Source organism: Pleurodeles waltl, chromosome 4_1, assembly GCF_031143425.1.
Source record: "Pleurodeles waltl isolate 20211129_DDA chromosome 4_1, aPleWal1.hap1.20221129, whole genome shotgun sequence".
NCBI lineage: Eukaryota > Metazoa > Chordata > Amphibia > Caudata > Salamandridae > Pleurodeles > Pleurodeles waltl.
In genome coordinates this window covers 1,009,111,370-1,009,125,398 of record NC_090442.1, presented here as the reverse complement: position 1 = coordinate 1,009,125,398, position 14,029 = coordinate 1,009,111,370, and the positions used below count along the sequence as shown (strand labels likewise).

General features: G+C 43.7%; 1 protein-coding gene across 5 annotated transcripts in view; it reads left to right on the top strand.

The window, feature by feature from the left end:
* Positions 1 to 14,029, top strand: part of KMT2E (lysine methyltransferase 2E (inactive)) — a 1,466,695-nt gene that overhangs the window by 438,048 nt on the left and 1,014,618 nt on the right. The gene's annotated exons all lie outside the window — the stretch shown is intronic.

The following is a 14,029-nucleotide window of genomic DNA, read 5'->3' as shown; positions in this document are numbered from 1 at the left end:
AAAACACATAAGAAAAACATGCACATGGGAAGCTTGTTCATGCCATTTTAAATGACACATTTTCTTCAGCAGTTTTAAAATAGATGCCAGTGCAAACAGGCAAAGGATCAGTAAATTAAATTTGAGGCCTACTTAGTCTAACTTAAACACACGTAAATAAACATTATTTTCTAATTAATAAAAACACTCTTTTAATGGTGTTTATGAAACGGATCAAATGATGCTTCCATATTATGCCACAAGGAAATCTGTAGCTTGGTCTACAAATCTCACCATGTATTTTGTAGATACGAGTCTGCACAATTTATTTGTCCTAGATAGACTGCGTCAAGGAATATAAAGCTGACGTTTTTGAATTCCACATTGCTGTTGTCTCTGGTCAACTTTACGATCAGCTAGCTGTCTTTGAGGTGAAAATGTGGGATCATGCCAAGTGGCTGTCGTCCACCTCAAAGAAAGCATTGGCATTGAAATGCTACAGCATCTGCTAGGACAGTGGAATAAGTATGGACTCTTGATTCTGTTGCCATTAGTTCCCCTAGCCTCTCTGCCTTGATGGATGATTTGTCAGGTTTCACACCAAAGTGGAGTACTAAGTACAAATATTTCCACAGCAAATGCGTATTTTAGGCATTCTGTACAAGATAGGTCACAGAAAAATATTGTTAGATATATTTTTTATCTATTTTGCTTTCAGAACCCTCGGATAGCATGATTATTTTACTTTTTCAGTCACTCACTACTCATCACCAGGCAAATATATTGCAGGTCATGTTATCTGTAATTCATTTATTTTTATTTTAAGGTATTTCACGTACTGAAGTTATAGATCCAAGGTGCAACAGCTTCCTTTACAAAATTCAAGGGATATTATTGGAACTGTACTAGAATCGACAGTAGAGTTTCACATATTTACATCACACATATGTAACATAATGAAGCATGGATAGCAATCTTGATTTCCCTAGTGTTATACAAGATTTGTGGTAAAAATTGCAGTTATGAGTATAGCTCAATTATGTTTGTCAAGTATCACAGAACCAGCAGGGAAAGAAGATGTGTGCTCACCGGGCCAATTTGTGTGTTCCTTAATGAAGGAGGCTAATGAGAAATTATCACTTTATGGGAGCTCTTAGCATGAAAAATAGAAAATAAGTAGTCAGTGTGGATTGCCAGATAGCTTGTCACAGCAAAAGAGGTCCGTTACTCAGCAGTAGTAATTATAGGATGCATAAATGTGGGCATTCTATAAATGTTGTAAGTTTCCCTATGGCCCTGGGGTTGCTTTCAAGAAAACAAGGAGATAAAGCCTACAGAGCTACTGCGTCTCGACGGTGGGTTAGGGTGGGGAATGGTATAGCTTAATTTCTGTGCAGGGAAACCTGGGTCTTTATGCATAACTGTCTATTCCAGGTATTTAGAAATATAGAAGACCCCGGGGAACTCTGATGTGGGTTAAGCCCTGGCAAGCATATGTTCTTGTACAAGGGAGTCAGGAGTGAATTATCCCAGTTTAGGAAAAAATAGCTGAAAATCCTTCATATGTCATGTACAGCACGTTCTCTCAGGAACCCATTCAGAGCGAGAGAAGTCTGGCACCCTGCCAAAGAAACCTTAGGATGTGTAGATGTTGATATCATATGGTTATGATACGATTTCATATACCCCAGCAGTGATGCGTGTGACCAAAAGACAAGCACTCTAAGCCAACATTTTGCTTTGATTTCTTTCTCAAATTTCACAAATGCACTCCACCCAATTTATCAGCTGGGGATTGTCCGAACTCACACAAAATACATGCATGTATAATTTCCCTGTGTTCAGTAGACCTAGGATTCAATGATTTAGTTTAAGGCATGGCAGGGAGACAGAAGAGAATTAACGCTTGTGTAACAACAATTGCAGCAAATCTGTCAGACGTCATGTTCAGCACGTATTCTCAGCTAGCCAATCAGAGAGGAGGAGTTCTGGCTTCTAGTGAAGAAACATTAGAATGTGTGATTATGAAAACGGATGGTTGTGGTAGGTTTCACCAAATGGGAGCCCGTCTGCGTCAATCCGCAGGTGGTCTGTGGCCAGCACCAGCCATGCTGCCTATCTGCCATCATTCATTGCACTAGATATTCCAGGGAGACACTTATGGCCCTGAATACCAATTTGTGCTGTCTCCAGAAGGTTTATTTCCCCTTGGGAATGGGTAATTATGTTTCTCCATTGTTGGATCTTTCATAGATTCCAGATGCTTGAATCATCCCAGTCATCGAAGTGGTACCTTAAAACAGCTGTATAGAGAAACTTTCCATTGAAAACAGTTCCAATGTGTATTCACTTTACAGTTTATCTGCTTCATTAGAAAAGACCCAAAGTTCAGCTAATCAGGCGACAGCACCATCTAGAGCCCTCAGCACAGAAGCTCCAGTTTCTCAGATTTTCTACTGCATGTCGTCTGGAGGGAGTCTCCCTCAGTTTTCCTTACTTAAGCTTCTAAGAGCATCAAGATGTCAGATACTACTAAAAAGTGGCTCTTCAGATCCTGCAAAACCTTTGGGAAGAAGAGATTACATGTGGATGATTCACATAGAGGCTTCCTTTAGTTGCCTACATCCTGCCCACAAGCCTAAAGACTGTAAGATGTGCAGAACTTTCTCTACCAAGACCCTGAGAGATGGAAAAACAAGACTTCTTGTGTGGTTATATCAATCTAAACCACAGGGTGACATCTCCTCAGAGGAAAGTGACACTGCCCTTCACACTCTAAAAAAGAGCAAGGTCAGTTAGCCTGGGGTCCTCTAATGCAGCTAGAAAAGCCCTAAAGACTGAGCACCATGGGTTGTCGGGCAGTGAAAAAATGAGAAATCTACTAAAGTCTCCTCAAAAGCTTCCTCTGCTGGGTCTCCAGGTCCATCTGTGAGGCCTTTATCACAAACTTCCATACCGTCGATGAGAGTTTCCCCATCGACGGTAGCGACTGCTCATTGACAAGGCCTTCTTCAGCAAGTACGATGACAACTGCTGTCGACACACCCATAACAGCAACAAGCATTTCCTCGTCAACGAAGACCCCACTATCGACGGCACCGCCATCGATGAGTTCACCATCGACGGTACCACAGTCAACGAGACCATTGTTACCTTTGTTTTCGGCGGCGATTGCAGCATCATCATCATCATCATTATCATCATTATCAATGCCTCCTCCGTCGACTTCCATTCCCTTGTTGACAACATCGTTGGCTACACCATCAGAATATGTGAATGTCCCCAAAACCTTTTTAAGACCACAGAACACTTCTCCGCGTAAAGTCTCACCATATCACCCAAGTACTCTACTTGATCTACAGAACTCTGATGTTGAAGGTCCGTTTGGCCCAGCTCAAAGCCCTTCTGAGCTACAAGCCAAATACCAAGACGACAATGATTAGGATACGGTATTTGGAGGATACCAATGTGTATACACCTCAACCTACACATTGGTATCCTCCTAGCCACGCCTATGAAGGACTCCCAAGGGATGAGCTGCAATCTCGATCACAATTAGTTTGAGATCTGCAGGCTACGTTGCAAAACTACCACAAACGCTTTCCTGAAATATTGGACAATATACCACCACCTCATCCTCTTCCACCACCAATTGCGGAAACATCACAGCCTCTTCCACCACCATTTACACCAAGAATGACTCTGTCATCGGCAATAGGAGCACTACCTAAGGATGACACTTCATCATCTGATGATGACAGAGAAGAAAGTGAATTACAAGGCATCGATTTGCCTCATAATGAATGGGATGATTATCTTCTCCCCACACTTCCCCTTCCACTGCTGCATCCCTTGGACTCCCCGCCTGAAGACATCTGGGGCTTCTACAATTTGATGGAGGGAACAGCAACAAGATTTGACTTGCTTATCAGCATAAAGCATTCTGAATGCTTCCTATGCCACTTCAAGGAGCAGGCCAGGAAGTCTATTCGGGCCATACCAATAATAGACCACATCTGGGAGGAGGGCCTTAAACTTATGAGAACTCCAGCAAAGGTGGCAGCAGTCTTGCCTTGAATGGATAAGAACTTCAAGGCCCGTGAGGATTCCCTAGCCTGACCCACAGGGCACCCTGAAGCAGACTTGGTTGTTTCGCAAACAGCACATAGGCAATCCAAAAATCCCTCTACTACAGTCACCACTCCACCTGACAAGGAGGACAGATGCTTAGATAATATCGATAAGCTTTTCTCCAGCATGTCTTCCATAACAATTTGAGCTTGTGAATTCATTAGCCATCCTAGGCCGCTACGACAAGCAAATGTGGTCAGATATAGATATCCTGCTAGACCTGAAGACAGAAAACCAGAAACCTGTAAAATATTGCAAGATAGAGTGCGTACATCCTCAGAAATAATTGATTGTGCAATGGATGTCACCTCCACAGTATTCGAGCAGCTGGCAGGCACTGCTGTCATGCGCAGACAGGGATGGCTAAAAGCAGCATCATTTAGGGCTGTGATGAAATCCAAAATACTCAACATGCCATACGATGCGGAGACACTTTTTGGAAAGCACATTGACGATGCCTTACTCGCCATCAAGACTGACACAGACACTGCCAAGTTCTTGGGCACCCTACAATTTTGCAGGTTCCCCTTTCGAGGAGCTCGATGCAGAGGTCTTTCCTCGTACAGAGGCGGCTACCTGCGCTACCATCAGCCCTTTCAATCGCACTTAAAACCTCCATACCAGCAAAGCCATATGTGCACCACCATCAAGGGCCTACCACAATCAGGTAGGAAAGAGAGGACAGCCCTCTCAATCCAGAAACACTGTCCGCAAACATTGATTCCAATCGGGTGTCAGCTATTACCAAATCTCAGACAGTGACCTCAAAGATTTCCAAGCATCTCTCACAATGGCGGGAAATTACAACAGACAAATGGGTATTAGACCTGATAACCCACGATCATGTGCTGGAATTTATTCACATACCGCCAAACATGCCATCAAGAGGGACCCACCCATCTTCACTTTTTACAAAAAGAAGCCCAAGTGATGATAGCCAAAGGAGCGATAGAGGAAGTACCATACAACCAGAGAGGCACAGGTTTCTATTCTTGTTTTTTTGCTAATAAAAAATAAATCGGGAGACTCGAGACCCATTTCGGACCTCGGAAAACGCAACAGATTCCTCAAAAAGCAGTCATTCCACATGGTTACACTACCGGACATACTGCGTCTCCTAAACCATGGGGATCATATGACCACTCAAGACCTACAGGATGCATATTTCCACATTCCCATACACCTGAAACATTGCAAATTTCTTAGTTTCATCATAGCTGGCACCCATTACCAATTCAAGGTCCTCCTATTTAGCCTCAAATCAATGCCCCACATTTTTACAATGTGCCTAGCCCCAGTAGCAATGGCCTTCAGAACAATCGGTTGCAAAATATTCCCATACCTTGACAATTGGTTGCTAAAGGCATGCACACCTGCTTAAGCAGCCAAAGCCACAAGAGATTGTAGAACTCTGTTCCACAACTTGGGGCTCACTTTAAACCCACAGAAATCAAATACTGTCCCCCAACAAGCGATAACCTCTCTAGGATCTATACCAAATACCAAACAAGACAAATCTTTTTCTCACTCTAGAAAGGCACCACAGATGAATTCAGCTAGTTCTAACGATATCCAGAGGAAGGTCCGTTTCAGTATGTCGATTCAAGTCTTTACTAGGAATGATGTCTTCTGCAGTCAGCTTCAACCCCTTAGCAAACCTCAAAATGCGACCTTTACAAGAGAAATTTTAAAGACAGTGGATAAAAACAGAAGGCTCTTTTGAAGACCGCATAACAATAACTCCAAGGATGATCCAGACCTTGGAATGGTGGGCTCACATCTCTCACATCTCCAAGGGCCTTTCCTTCCTGCCATTGATACCAGACTTCATCATCACAACACATGCCTCCCCGGAAGGTTGGGGTGATCATCTTCAAGACCTACACATTTATAGCAAGTGGTCCATCTCACAAAGGTCCTGCATGTAAATTGTTTGGAGCTCAAAGTCATCTTTCTCACTCGCCAGGCCTTTTTACCTTTCATACAAGGATCTGCAGTGTTGGCACGAACGGACAACATGACCATCATGCATTATATTAACAAAAAGGAGGTACAAGGTCGCAAGCAGTCTCCAAAGAAGCACATCACCTATGGAACTGGCTAACGGCGCACAACATCTCTCTGAATGCCTAACATGTTAGGGGCAAGCAACACATTGGTGGACACACTCGGAAAATCCATGGAGAGTTGCCACAAATGGGAGTTGGATCACGTAGAACTCAACAAAATCTTTCCCCTCTGGGGCAAACCAGAATTTAGACCTCTTTGGTACGAACGAGAACACCAGATGCCAGTTTTACGACAGTCGACACCCACTCCCAAATGGGGGAGTGCCCTTTCGATAAGATGTTCATGGATATTTGCATATGCTTTTCCCCCAATTCACGTAAAACCAAGAGTGCTCAGAAAGATGAAAGGAGAGAAGTGCCGTTTATTTCTGATAGCTCCCAGGTGGCCCAGGCAGCACTGGTTCACGCAGATTATTCTCCTGTCCAATACCGAACCGATTTGCCTCTTCAAAAAACAGACTCTGCTAAAGAGGAGCCAGGGCCTGGTTCTCCACCCAGATCCAGGCTCTCTTTGACTATGTGTATGGCTCCTTAATTCCATGAATTCACGGTTATAGACATTCCCAAAGAATGCAAGAGCAGATTCAACCAACAAATCTAACAGATGAAAATGGAAGAGATTTTGTTTGTGTCAAAAAACAAAATTTGCACCTGCATAACACCTCGGGTTCCCGGGACGAGGTGGCAGGGATGGAAGGAGAATCGCTTCCCCTTACACCCCCAAGCCACAATTACCCCCCCACCTCCTCCCCTGTCCGCTGTGGCTTCTGATGACATGATCGCGAGCTGACTTCATCAGAGGCCTGTCCCTTCACGCTGGAAGCTGAGCTTTTGCATTTCTCCTCCGATCACGTTGAGGGGCTGAGAAAGGCATCAAAGGAAAGGAAAGGCCTATCTTTCTCAGCATTTCTGCTGCCTAATTGCGATGCGATCGTGCAGCAGAAGTGCCCACTAGACACCAGGGAGGGTTTTTTTTAGGTTATTGACATGAGGGGAGCTGCCCCTTGGGTAAAAGCCGCTACCCAGGGATGGCAGAAACCCCTAGACACTAGGTAATATATATTTCTTATATATATATATATATATATATATATATATATATATATATATATATATATATATATATATATATATATATATATATATATATATATATATATATATATATATATATATATATATATATATATATATATATATATACATTTTTATATGTGGGGAGCGACCCCTTAGGCAATGGCAGAAACCCCTAGACACTAGGTAATATAATATATATATATGTGTATATATACACATTTTTATATGTGGGGAGCGACCCCTTAGGCAACGGTCTTTCCCCTGGGGGGCAAGTTTATTTTAGGCCTTTTCTGCCACCCTTGGGGGAAGATCGGCCTATTTTTATTAGACCGATCTGCCCCCAAGGGGGGCAGAAACCACTAAGCACCAAGGATTTTTTTGGCGCCTATTTCATGCAAGGGGAGCGACCCCTTAGGCAAGGTCGCTCCCCTGAAGGGGCTAATTTTATTAGGCCATTTCTGCTCTCCTTTTTCTATTAGGCACCAGGGATTGGTGTGTGTGTTTTGTTTGGGGGGCAGCCCCTTGGGCAAGGGTCGCTCCCCATTGGGGCACATTACTGTTGCCCATATCGGCCCCCCCTTGGGGGCAGATCAGCCTATTTTTGGAAGGCCCATCTGCCCCCAAGGGGGGCAGAATGCCCACCAGAGAAGATCTTTTTTTTTTTTTTTTTTTTTTTAAAAGAGGGTGGGGGTATGACCACACCCCCAACCCAAATAAATGGGGCCAAAGAGTTGTTCTGCCCACTGGTGGGCAGATGGGGCAATTACCCCTGATTCACCCCGGGGAGGGGGTGGGGGGAGGTCAGAAAACCTACTAGATGCCAAGGAATAAAACAAAATATATAGTGGGGTGGTGACTACCCACCAGTATGCCCCACCCCAACTGAAGGGGGTAACAGTCTTTCAGCTCTCCCCCACAGACTAAAACATCTTATCTCATGGCAAGCAAGAGGACATTCGATTATTTTGTGTTTTGGTTTTACATTTGGGCCATGAGAGCTTGTCTAACTCTCAGAATCGTCCCACTTGGAATGGTGAGGGCTGCGCTTTTTGGACTTTGGGATGCTGCCATGTAGAAAAATCCACAAGACCTAGACACATCTAAAAACTAAACATCTGGTGAGTCCAGGGTGGTGTGCTTGACGTGCACCCCACACCATTTTCTTACCCACAATGCCTTGCAAACCTCCAACTTTGCTGGAAATCACACATTTTTCCCACATTTTTATGATGGAACCTTCCGGAATCTGCAGGAATCCACAAAATTCCTACCACCCAGCATTGTCTCATCTATACCGATTGAAAATTCTGCCCCACCTGTCAGCCTCAAAATGTTTTTTTTTTTTTTCAAACTGCCCTTTTGGACCCGTTTTGGTTCTGCCTCAATTTCAACATGATTTTAGCTCTTCCCTGTCACTGGTGCTTGGCCCACCAACACAAGTACGGTATAATTTTTACTGGGAGACTGAGGGGAACGTTTGTCCTGTTGAGGTGATCCCACACAGAAATGTGGGAAAAATTTCATTTTTTAGCTACATTTGAGGCTTGCTGAGGATTCTGGGTAAGAAAAAACTGGGGGATCCACGCAAGTGTCACCTCCCTGGATTACCTTGGGTGTCTAGTTTTCAGAAATGTTTGGGTTTGGTAGGTTTCCCTATATGGCTGCGGAGCCCAGGACCAAAAAGGCAGGTGCCCCCTGACCTCCCCCGCCAAAACAGGTAGTTTTGTATTTGCTAATTTTGATGTGTCTACATAGTGTTTTGGGGCATTTCCTTTCGTGGGCACTAGGCCTACCCACACAAGTGAGGTACCATTTTTATCGGGAGACTTGGGGGAACGCTGGGTGGAAGGACATTCCAGAACTTTCTGTCACCGAAATATGAGGAAAAGGTGGGGTTTTTTTTCGCCAAAGTTTGATGTTGGCAAAGGATTCTGGGTAACAGAACCTGGTGAGAGACCCACAAGTCACCCCATCCTGGATTCCCCTAGGTGTCTAGTTTAAAAAAAATGCACAGGTTTGTTAGGTTTCCCTAGGTACTCACTGAGCTAGAGGCCAAAATCCACAGCTTGGCACTTTGCAAAAAACAGCTCTGTTTTCTTTGGGAAAATGTGATTTGTCCATGTTGTGTTTTGGGTCATTTCCTGTCGCGAGCACTAGGCCTACCCACACAAGTGAGGTGCCATTTTTATCGGGAGCTTGGGGGAATGCTGGGTAGAAGGACATTTGTGGCTCCTCTCAGATTCCAGAACTTTCTGTCACCAAAGTGTGAGGGAAAATGTGTTTATTTTTTTGGTCAAATTTTGAGGTTTGCAAAAGATTCTGGGTAACAGAACCTGGTGAGAGCCCCACAAGTCACCCCATCCTGGATTCCCCTAGGTGTCTAGTTTTTAAAAATTCCCAGGTTTGGTAGGTTTTCTTAGGTGCCGCCTTACTTAGAGGCCAAAATCCACAGCCAGGCACTATGCAAAAAGCACATAAGATTTCAATGTAAAAATGTGATGTGTCCATGTTGCGTTCCCTGTCACGAGCAGTAGGCATACCCACGCAAGTAAGGTACCATTTTTATCTGGAGACTAGGGGGAACAAAGAATAGCAGAACAAGTGTTATTGTCCCTTGTCTTTCTCCACATTTGTTTCCTTCCAAATGTAAGACAGTGTGTAAAAAAGACGTCTGTTTGAGAAATGCCCTGTAATTGACATGCTAGTATGGGCACCCCGTAATTCAGAGATGTTCAAATAACCACTGCTTTTCAACACCTTATCTTGTGCCCCTTTTGTAAATACAAAGGTTTTCTTGATACCTATTTTTCATTCTTTATATTTCAGCAAATGAATTGCTGTATACACGGTATAAAATGAAAACCCATTGCAAGGTGTAGCTCATTTATTGGCTCTGGGTACCTACAGTTCTTGATGAACCTACAAGCCCTATATATCCCCGCAACCAGAAGAGTCTAGCAAACGTAACAGTATATTGCTTCAAAAAATCTGACATCGCCCGAAAAAGTTAGAGTAAAACGTGGAGAAAAATGGCTGTTTTTTTAATTTTATTTTTTACCTCAATTTCAATATTTTTTTATTTCAGCTGTTACTTTCTGTAGGAAAACCTTGTGGGATCTACTCAAATGACCCCTTGCTGAATTCAGAATTTTGTGTACGTTTCAGAAATGTTTTGCTGTACAGGGTCCAGCAGTGGTTTCACACCCATTTCTGTCACTAACTGGAAGGAGGCTAAAAGCACAAAAAAAGTAAAAAATGGGGTATGCCCCAGTAAAATGCCAAAATTGTGTTGAAAAATGTGGTTTTCTGATTCAAGTCTGCCTGTTCCTGAAAGATGGGAAGATGGTGATTTTAGCACCGCAAACCCTTTGTTGATGCCATTTGCCGGAAAAAAAGGCTTATTCCGTGACTTCCCTCCAATCCATTCACCACCTCCGGAGTGACGTTGAAACATAGTCCTTGCTCAATTAATTAAAACTCCATTTGAGCCAATTCACAAAGTGGACTTGAAATGTCCTATCTGGAAAGTAGACAAATTGTTGGCTTTAACATCCACTAGAAGGGTGAGTGAGATTCAGGCATTCACAACCAGATAGCCTTTCCTCAAATTTATAGGTGAAGGAGTAATAATAAGAACTAATCCAAAGTTTATTCCAAAGGTATCGTCACAGTTTCATTTTAACAAACCTGTTGTCTTACGGACATTTTTCCCAAATTCAACCACACCAGCAGAGCAATCTCTGCATACTTCAGACAAAAGATGTCGTCTCAAACCGTTTTGAAAATCAGAGCAACTGTGTGTTGCATATGCACAACCACTGCAAGATGGATTTCAGCAACAATACAGTTTTGCCATTCTACTGCTGGCAAATCTCTTTCCTCCAAAACAAAGGCACACTCAACAAGAGCTATGTCAAACTTCAGCTGCACTGTTTGCAGGAGTTCAAGTGGAGCAGATTTGTTGTGCTGCAACGTGGAAGAGTGCACACGTTCACTCAACACTATTGTTTAGACTCCTCATATCACAGTGACGCAGCAGTCGGGCAGGCTGTGTTACGACATCTGTTTCAGTAAGGCGAGCCTCTGTTTGTGTTTCTCTCTCTCGATTATGTAATGGACACCACACATGATCAATGTATGTTTGCATATTATATTATTATTATTATTATTATTATTACCATTATTATTGTTATAATTATTCTTATTGTCATCATTGCTTTTTTGCTGCTTCTACTTGATCATTCTTACCCACCATCCACAATGTATGATGAGCATAAATGCATAATATTTTCAAACTGCTTGCTATTCTGATTCAAGCCTGTGAATCTATGAATGACCCAATACTGGAGTAGAAAAAGAGTTACTTACCTGTAACTAAAGGTCTCCAGTATTGGTATCTTTCATAGATTCACATGCGACCCACCCTCCTCCCCATAGAGGTGGTTCCCCTTATATCTCCTTCACATTTCTTCCACTTGTGCTGGAAAATCTAAGAGACTGCAGCTTTTGTGCTGAGGGCTCTAGAAGGTGCTGTCGCCTGAATGGCTGGACTTTGGGTCTTTTCTAATGAAGCAGGTAAGCTGTTAAGTGTATACACTTTAGCATTGTTTTCCATGGAAAGTTTTTCCATACTGCTATTTTAATGTACCAAGGTACTCCCACTTCGACGAATGGAATTATTCAAGCATGTGAATCTATGAAAGATGCCAATACTGGAGAACTGTAGTTACAAGTAAGTACCTAATTTTCTTACTCCTGTGAGGGTGTGGGCTTGTCTTGCCTAATAACGGTATCTCTGAATGAGGGCAGTCGCCTGTTGCGGCAGGTGTGCTTTCACTACTAACTAAAACAGCTACATACTCAAGGCAAATGACTGAGGGGGTCATTTTGACCTTGGCGGACGGCGGAGGCCGTCCGCCAAGGTACCGCCACTGAATGACCGCACCGCGGACAAAAGACCGCGGCGGCCATTCAGACATTTCCTCTGGGCCGGCGGGCGCTCTCCAAAAGAGCGCCCGCCGGCCCAGAGGAAATGCCCCTGCAACGAGGACGCCGGCTCAGAATTGAGCCGGCGTAGTTGCAGGGGTGCGACGGGTGCAGTTGCACCCGTCGCGTATTTCAGTGTCTGCTTAGCAGACACTGAAATACTTTGCGGGCCCTCTTACGGGGGCCCCGCGGCACCCCCTACCGCCATCCTGTTCCTGGCGGGAGACCCGCCAGGAACAGGATGGCGGTAGGGGGTGTCAGAATCCCCATGGCTGCGGAGCGCGCTCCGCAGCCATGGAGGATTCACAAGGGCAGTGGTAAACCGGCGGGAGACCGCCGGTTTACCCTTTCTGGGCGCGGCTGAACCGCCGCCCTCGGGAATGCCCTCGGGAGCACCGCCAGCCTGTTGGCGGTGCTCCCGTGGTCGGTGACCCTGGCGGTCACCGGCCGCCAGGGTCAGAATGACCCCCTGAGTGTTAAAAAGCCTTTCTTATCAGTTGCAGGTCCTTACCTAAACATTCGGTACTTTTGAGGCATTTACTACTCCCGAAAGCCAATGCAGAAATATTGAGGATTTGGTCTTTAGCTTTATACTCAGCTCCTCCTTTTCCTTTGTGGGAATGTTGCTGTACAGACTTCCTCACTTCCTTAGCTGTGGTGTCCCTGCTCTATGTGATAGAATTGCACAATATTTGCTCCAATATGCTAATTTGACCGTCTTTGGTAATTTTAATGTCTATGCTGATGAACACACTTCCAGTTTGTTAAAACTTCCGCAGGTTTTAATCTAATTCAACAGGTCCATGCCCCTATTTATCAGGTGGGCCATATGCTAGATCTGATTTTTACTAATGTCTCTAGCCTGCATGTTAATGATCCAGAACAGTTGATTTGGCTGGATCATTTTATTATTCCTTTTGTGTTTTCTGGTCTTTCTATACAGACTAGCAGTGCCCCTACTCAGATAATGAAAAGAAAGTGGCAGAACTTGTTGGAGGAAGCTCCAGGTCAGTTCCTTACTTCAGATCCTGTGATTTTACAAGGAGCAGTTTAATTCGACATCTTCTTGTTTGATAGCTGGATTTCAAATTCATTAGACTGCCTTGTTCCCTTAAAAAAGTATGAGGCAAAAAGACTATGGCCGTCAGCACTCTGCTTTTCCCCACTCCTTAAAATGGAGAAAAGTTGGTGCACAAAATTAGAGCGCAACTGTAAGAAATCACATAACTCCAATGATAAAACTCTTTACAAAACAGCCCTTAGGAGCTTCTGTAAAAATACTCTTATTGCTATGAAGGAATGTTTTGCATACCATATCAAAGCAGCAGCAAATTTGCCAGAGGAATTGTTTTAACATAGTGAATTCTTTTTTTGTCACCTGATAGGACAAAAATGGCCCTCACCTCCTCAGCCGAACTTTATGAAAAGATATTGTTTTTTAATAGGAAGATTCAAAATCTTTACTATTCCTTTCCTAAGTCTCCAGCAGAGGCTTTAGCGATTAGTTCATTTGATGCTGGGAATATGGAAACCATTCCTTGTGTGTCGCCCTGTCACAAACCCAATCTTTTATGAATTTGCCCCCATTTCTGAAGAACGTTCTCTGAATAAGTTATCAAAGTGCAAATCCAGTTTTCTGGAGGCCAATTCTATTCTTTATAATTCGCAGTCAAGGTTTCAGACATTTTTTGGTACAGACACAGCCCTTTTGGAGGTTAGCAAAGTTTGTCAGGGAGAATCTGTACAAGAGCACACCTGATGTCGCTCCTTGATCTGTCAGCAGCATT